The sequence below is a fragment of the Amblyomma americanum genome, chromosome 1 (assembly GCF_052857255.1).
Source record: "Amblyomma americanum isolate KBUSLIRL-KWMA chromosome 1, ASM5285725v1, whole genome shotgun sequence".
Lineage (NCBI taxonomy): Eukaryota > Metazoa > Arthropoda > Arachnida > Ixodida > Ixodidae > Amblyomma > Amblyomma americanum.
The window spans coordinates 171082498-171091054 of NC_135497.1; positions in this window are offsets into that span (position 1 = coordinate 171082498).

Here is an 8557-nt window from a genome sequence, read left to right on the forward strand (position 1 = left end):
TTTGAAGTATGGTGTGGTTTTATTAATACTATTTTGGATAGAAATTGTCGTGTTTGAGGATTAATAACTTTGTAGACGGTGCTTGTATAGAGTCGAGGACTGGGTCATGCTGAATATTTAGTAAATGGTGGATTCCGTAGATCATATCAAGATTTATTCTCCAACAAAGCTTTGCATCGCAAATAATTAGCGAAGCATTCCTTAACTTCCCTCATGTTAAGTGCAGTGTTCTACAGGGTATTGTGCTGGGACCTTCTCATGTAATATTTTTTCTAGATGATATGCCTCAAATATAAAGCCTAAATTATACATGTGCACAGATAACACCACATTATAACTTTTATATGAATCAAAGCAACAAACACTTCAAATTCATCCAAATAACGCCAGAAAAAAGTACGCCGGGGTTCTGCCATCCAAATATACTAAACAATAAAAGACTGCACTAGTTTGTTTCAGATATCGTCACAAGAGAAGCGATTTTCTCGCCCTTGCTTTTATTTGCATGCTTAGTAACTACTGTGAGTGCGAACATTTGGCGGTGCAGTATTCTTACTGTACAAATATGTCGGTTTGCATTTGGATTTTAATATGTACTGGGCTTCGGGAATTAGCCATTTAATCAAACGACTTCTCGCTATTTCTGTGCAGCTGCGTCGTATGAAATACACAAAGCCTATAAATTTGCGCCGTACTGCATTTAGGGATTTTCGAGGGTTTGTGCTCAGGCACGGTGTCTATCGTTATGGTAATTGTTAAAGGCTATAACAATATGGTTATACGTTATTGTAAACCTCCTCGATTTTCCATAACGACTCTCAAGTTAAGACGGCCTTATCACGACAGGAATTAGCCCCAGACTTAGACCTAACGGTACTGATTGTAAGCGAAGCAGGGTTAGAGCTTGTTGGCGATTAAATCTGCAAAGAATATCACTGGCTGCTTGCATTCACGAAGAATATTTTCTGCTTCGAACTGCCTGCTGCTGTGAAGTGGGTGAAGTTTTTCAAGCGCTGCAACCGCCCAGAGTTGCTAAAATTTTCTGAGTTATTTCTGCAGCATTTGTTAATATACCAGTGGAAAAAATGTTTTAGCTCATAAACAGCTGTAGTAGAGACGAAAGAAGTCGGATGCGCGCGCAACTTATTATGATGAAGCTGAAAGTCAACCGCAGCTTCCGGCTTAAATGCAAGAATTTAGGAGAGTACATTGTCAAGCAGAGTGACGTTTTTTAAGCAGCATATAGCCAAACTTCCATGAGCACATTTTCTAGCAGGGCAACATTTTTCAAGCAGCAGGTAGGCAGTCAAGGCATTAGCGTAAAAGGCCGCAGGAATCAAAGGCGGGTGCACCAGAAAGACATTCTCAAGAAGGATTGCTTTGAAAGAAAAAAGTACAGACAGAAACAATGCCTTAAATTACTGAAACAAAAATCAGTTATAGGACGATTACATATTTTTGTTGTCCTTGCTTTTAATTATTTTATTTCCTTAACTGTCTTAACTTGTTGAGGAAAATCTGCAAGTCAAGCATAACTTCCAATTTAAATTCAGCAGTTTCTGTGAGCAGGCAGCATTTCTTAAGCAGCGTGTAGACAGTCAAGGCACCAGCGTAAAAAAGCCGTACAAATCAAGGGCTGCGATGCACAATAAAGAGAGCATTAAGAAGGATTGATTTGAAAGGGAAAAGCAACAACATAAATAGTGCTTTAAACCCTGAACTACAAACCAATTTAAGAGGCTAATTATTTTTATTTTTGTGGCTCTTCCTTTGTTTTTACTATTTTCTTAACCGTACACGTTCCATTGTCCCATCATCCTTCATCCGCCTCTTTCCTGATCCTTACCTCATTCGTTGAAAAGTTATTGATAACCCTCTTAAAGGTGAGTGCTGTGCGCCTTCAAGGCTGCAAAAGTTTGACTGATTACTGTGCAGAATATCTCATATATTGCACGTTACAGTTCATGAGAAGCCAGACAACAACACAAGAGTGACTGCGCCAGGAGGTAGTGGTCACGATTGCATGTACTTACAGGCCGCGCCTAGCAGAATCTACTCGCGTAGAGAACACCTAAGACACTGACAAATTCGCCACGTTGTGAGCTTCAGAAAGTTTTCGCGATTAATGGAAAACCAGCGAGAGAATTTTAAATTCTTCGTTATTTTAACCAGCTGACCGATGATCTACTGTGTTTATCTGTATTAGGAGCGCCAAAGCTCCTTGAAAATGTTGCGTAATAAATCGCAACGAACAAATTCCTGGCTAAAGACTCTTCTTTATAATTTTACCATTCTTGACATACTAAGTTGCTCCTGCTTGTTGGTCACGTATAACTATAAACCATTATTTATTACTAGTGGGGCCGAAAACTAAATATTTTGACAAAATTGCCCGGCTGACAGCCGAAGACGGCAAGTCTACACCCCCCTCTTTCGCACCCTTCAAAACACCGCACCCTGTTTTAATTTTTCCCCTCCTCCCCACCTTGTACATGAAGCTGCAAACCAAACTGTCCTCTGGCACCCCTTAACAAGTAGCCGAGCAGGCTCCGAAATATTGGGAGCTTTTCAAAATAATTTTTTTGTGTGTGTGTGGGGGGGGGGGGGGGGAGGGAATGTCTCGCGATTTACACGATCTTTTCTGTATCTTTAGGTCAATAAAGTCCATAGCGACGTTTGCATGAATGCCGCAGAATACGTCTGGAGTTGACTTTTCGAGAGAAAGAATTCAGCGAGGAAAAGGCGCGACCCATCCCCTGCTGTCTTCCTCTATGTTTTTGCACTTTCCCCCCAAGAGATGACTGGAATCGACTTCTGTCGTATTCATGTAAACGCGACCGATAAGTGTGTATGCGCACATCTGCAATGTCACGGTCGTGGCTAAACCGTGAAGTTCAGAATCTAGCGGCACGTTAAAGATAAATTACTCCGCCTTGTAAGGAGAAATTGTGGGGATTGGTCAGTTTGGAAAGTGGTCCGCGGTGAATTTGTGAGGACAAGGTTTAAAGATGGCGCAGAAGTCCGGAGTAATGCCTACATACAAATCCTAGGTAGTTGTACGTTCATGAAATATAATAACTGAAGCAGGATCTATACTGCGAAAGAAGTGCTTATCTGAATTAGAACCCTTTAGGTTTCCTTTTATTGTGCCTCCCGACGCCATTTTATGTTTTCTTTTCGGCAAGAACTCTGGTGTCTCAACGATGAGCACGAAAGATTACGTAGCCAATTGCGAGAGCGCGGCGCATTTGTTCGCGTTCGTCTAGAGACGGCGCTCCAATAGTTTCGTCCGCTTGTTGTCTTTTCAATCCATATATTTATTCGCACTGTCGGCGGCAACCATTGCACAACATTCGCCGAGAATAGCAGACGGCGGTTGTTCTTATCCCACCGCGCGAAACCGGCGGCATGCAGCACGAAGCAGAGGGACCCCGAAAGCTGCCCGCGACGATATTTCAGCCGCTGCTTCTTGCCCTTCTCCCGCACTCAGACGATCAAATTTATTACCCCGCAAACGCCAAAACAGGGCTGCACACGAATTTACCTCCTGCGAACAATTACGCCAACATCTCGGAGCGAGAGAGGAAGCCGGTACTCCCCGAAAACAGCCCGGAGGCATTGTGGACTTCTCGCGTCGGCCGTAACAATAAGCAGCCGGGCCAGGCTCCTTTAGTTTCCGGCGAGCAAATGAAGCGTATTGTGTGCAGTCTTGCTGCGGAATTTAATTTTCACTCGGAGAGGGGGGCGCAGAGCAGCTAGCGTGTGTGCAACTCATAGAGTTGGACAAGTTCGGATCGAGAAATTACAAGCGCGGCGCTCTTGGTCGCTCATCATGCGCTTCCTGCACGCGGCGCTGCTGAGTTTGCTCGCTAGGAAATTGCGTAGGCTTCTTCTCTTCGCGCCTTTCAGCCTGCCTGGAGGCTGCCTCAGCGCGTTCTGGGAACAATGGCTACCGCCGCGCGCGCTCTCCTGCGATGACGTAGCTTTCCCGGGCTCGGCAACGCGGCTCTTGATACGGCAGAGGCGCCCGATGCTCGTGAATCCTTCATTTTTTCCGTGGTGTTTCGCTTTTGGTTAGCATTTGTTTTCTGACGCTCTCCTTTTGAACATTCAATTACCGCGGCTGGCTTGCCGTGCTCAGAAATATAAAAAAGAAAAAAAACGATGTTTGGCATTGGTGTATAGAAAAATGCTGCATGCTGTTCCCAACCAGTGCACTTGTTGTAAAGCTGTTGGGCCCTCATCAGAAGTAAACGAATTACAAATAAAACACAGAATCCATTTTGACGAAGCAATTAGTCGGAGCACACGATGAATCCTTGTATTCAACGAAACTTTTTTTTAAACAAACAGCCCACATTTACGGATGCGGCTTTTGAGTTCTGCAAAATGCCTTGCATAGCGCGTGAAACGCAGTGGGGGATTATCTTGAGCGTCGCGCATTTTGCGGCTCAAAGTGGGCGCCCTGTAAGACGGTACAGCCGCACTCGCTGTCAGCACGAGCAAGCACCGGCTTTGTACATGCAGTACGACGGAGGAATTCCCCGCGCTCCTTTGGAAGCGTGGTTGGAAAAAAGCGCAAATCAAATGAGGCTATCGGTTTAAAAGTGCACCATATGGGTGGTGTGGGGTGGGGTGCAATTTTCTAATGGAATCGTTCACACGTATGCAATGGTTCAAAACCTTACTTAATGTAACATCTGTTCACCAAATGAAAATGTGCTCAGCTTGGCTAAATAACTTTCATGGACCTCCTTAAGGTGTGTTATAAAAAATGCGGTCATTATTGTGTCAGAAATTAATATTGTGGACACCTTCGATAGTCGTAGTCGACCTTCTGACAATATACATGGCTCGGCGGACCGCGTCATGCTGTTCTCTTGTGATGGTTATTTTGACAAACGAAATGGGCCGCTCCTCCGCCCCTACTGGAACTGCGTGGTCTAAATTGTGCTTACCATTCATTTTCAGAATTGATGTTTTAGCCATAATTTTGTTCTCAGCAACGTGTGGGTATGGGCTAATCGGTACGCTATAATGCTGGAAATGTACAGCGCAAATAAGGACGAGGACACAAGGAAGACACATGGAACACATTTCCATCATGAATCACCAACATGCCCAGACTGCCACCTTAGCGGTACACTATATCTGACTTAAAGCCCGCAGAAACACACGGAGGAGTGAAGACAATGTTAGATGTCTGTATATATTTCGACCAATCGTTCTACAGGTTTCAGCTGGAAGTGGTGCTTGTCGGTCGTCTTCATTCGGCCGTGTCTTTCTGCGGGCTTTATATTAAACTTATTTCGTGAATATCGAGTTTTTGTACACAAATACTACCGCCACCATTTTCTGCAACGAGCCGTGACGTCCCATGAACGCATGTTTCGGAGGCTTTCTCGCCATGTTGATATCAGGTCTATCAGTCGCATTTAGCTGTCATATTCAGAGAAAACAGTTCTGGTGAACAGAGGAGGGCTGTGTGCTTCTCGGCTGTTGGAGCTTTTTCAGCCTGCCAATTACTTAAAAAAGGATATGCGCAGCTGCGCCAAAAGAATGCAAAAAAATAAAATAATCACTAACGCAACTTGAGGGGTAAACGCAGGAGGGTGGAACAAAGATGTATCATCTACTAGCCTGGATTCTCATAATTTGGTGCTCTTTAATTTCTGCTGTTCAATTCTGCACTACAGGCACAACATTTGGCGGGATTTCTCCTAAAATTTCGAGCACCGGCGAGAAATTTGTGACAGAGTTTTCGTTCATCCTTCCTTCAAAGCTGCAACTCAGCCCCATGCACTCTGCTTTGGCGTCGGGTTGATTGGAGCAATAGAAGCTTCTTATATAACCGAGGACTGGAACAATAGCTTCTAAAGCACCTAACACAATGCTCTGCTCGAGAAGGAATTTAACCCTTCGCATCCATTTTAAGGCTAGAGTGCCTGTTGTCCTCGGTACGGAGTGCGCAAAGAAACATGACTCCGCTGCCTGGCTAGATAGAAGCGGAGTGTGTATTGTGCCGGTCCAAGGCGCCCCTGTGTAGGCAGGCGCTTGATTTTAGATTGCTCCTACACGTCCCACTCACGCGCGCGAGTTGAATGTCTAACTCTTTGTGACATTCGACACGTCGGCCAATTGTGTTGTATTTGCTGTTTATTTTATATATGACGGCGTTAGTTTGCGCTCATTACGCGCGTCGTTGTCGGCACGACCAAAGTGGCTGGAACATCTTCCCTTGAATATGCCGCGCCATTCAGTATTTAGAGCTTAAGGTGACATCTGAGAACGGGTTCAGAAGGGCCTTGGATTTTTGACGAGCCACGACCGAAAGGTTTCTTCTCGACTTGGCTGCTGGGCATTGATTGTTATACAACCCGATGTAAAGGTGCATGTCTCAATCAGTAAGCCTTACGGCGCCGAAGCTGTGTAACGCAAAGGCTTAGTCAGATTTAGACAGAATACACCGCCAAGTCCTGCGGCGGCCTGGAACGTTGCAGCTGCTGAAGTGGCAACATCGATTGTTTTATTGTATTTGAACCTTTGAAACGCCACTGTGCTGTGTTTCGAACAGCAGGCTGTGAATTCGAAGCGCGAATAATGTACGCGTTACTTTCAGTCGGTTTGGAAACGAGTTTTGCGTCAGCATTACAGGACGGAGGAGAGGAGCGAGTGTTAAAAAGGCGAACTTCAAGGTGCACGTTCAAGGTGCCCGCCGGAGCAAGGACGCCGACCGGAATCCCTGCATCATTGACCTTACCGCCTTTCCTCTCCCTTTTCCGGGTCTCTCAAGCATTGAATTCGAGCAACAAATCCTGTTTGCCGATTTCAAATATATGTTTGTTTTGAGTACCATTTTACTTAAAGGGGTACAAACTAAAAGATTTCAGGTGTCCGTTTTTTTGCCTTGGAAGAAGCCTACGAGCATTTTAATTATAAAAATGAGCTAGAAAAACTAATGCGCAGCGTGAATAATTACTTACAAAGAATTTCGTACCGACAGTTTCTGTCTCGGTCGGCGCCAACGCTGAACTGCACCTTGACGTCACAGTCGACCTTCCAACCTCGGCTGCACAATTCTGGTGACGTCAGCGTCGCCGGCAAGCACTGGTTGTTCCTGTGAACAACCACTGGGTTCAGTGACGTCACAGTAATTGGGGCAAGTGCACCCTGACATCACACAGTCCGGGTGGAAATACCGAGCTGCCTCTTGGAGAACATAAAAAATCATTAAAATATCATGGCAGCTCAATCTCTCGTAGGAGCGGCCCGCCGAACCGCGGAGCCGACAATGGGAAGTGTTGACACCGCAGTTTGCAACTGCGGCCGCCATGGGCGCCACGCTTTGATGATGCTCTCAGGAGGCGGGCGCGGGGGGTGGTTTGGGGCCTCTGGCCTGGCATATAATTCCTCTTGTGTTTGTTCAGTGTTTTCGTTCAAATTTCCCTGAGAACATGTACACGTGTTGACAGCAAGTACGTTCGTAAGGTATGCAGGCCCAAGTGCCTAAAACGAGGCGTTTTTCGCGAGCACTAAATTTCGCGTATCGAATGCGGTAATCTGCCAAATTCCTAGCGCCTCCAGGCTGGTATGTGACACATTATACACGGCGCCACGCTCTCGCGGGACACAACTTAGCAGGACAAAAAGAAAACATACTAACAGCCGGTGTATTTTGAAGAGGATAATCTTATAATCCGCAACCTACGCTGGAGGGGAACATACATTTTCTTGGTAAGCTCCCCTCGCTCACATGGCCATCACAGAATATTGAGCTTTCGTCGGCTTTTGTGGGCACAATGTTCTTGCGGCTTTCGAGCTCGTCGCTGGGTTCTAAAAAAATCGTGGAAAGAAGAGAAGGGCGATATGAAGCCGCAGACAAAGAAGGACAAGGATCTTAGGCGAAAAGTAAAGAATATTGCCATTGAAACGTTTATTCCGCCGGTGCTTTCCAAGAAGCGGAGAAGGCTGATCTCAGGCGAGCGCTGCGTCAGAACAAGGTATACCGAGAGCACTGATGGCTGATACATTCTGTACATAACGAAACATAGACATCCAAATGCGACTGTGGAAAAGGAGAAAGCGCACACTGCAGAGGAAGAAGAAGAAGAATGCTGCCGGATGTATCGGAAAGCCATGCTGCGTACGAAAAATGTCAGCTAAAGGTGCCCTTATCAACTGCACGAATTTGTCATTTGTTTCTGAATACAGGCGTGTACTTGGCTGAAATTGTTTCCGGAGAGCTGAACTACTACTCGCCGTCTTCCGCAATAGTCAAAAATATATACCTCGGGTTATTTCAGGACGCGCTTCTGGAAATGAAAAAAACAAACAAAAATGTACATACGCTCTGTGCATAACGAAACAATGATATCACTTCAGCGTGGGTATTGTAAGCATCATAAATAAATACTAAATGAGCTAAATTACATCTGTAGAACTTCATGGGCTGTAAAAATTCACTGCCCACGGGGAAATCATCCGTGCGCTTGTCGATGTTGATTTGAATTTTTTCGCTTACGAAAGTAAAAAGAATTATAGGCTAATTCCCTACTCT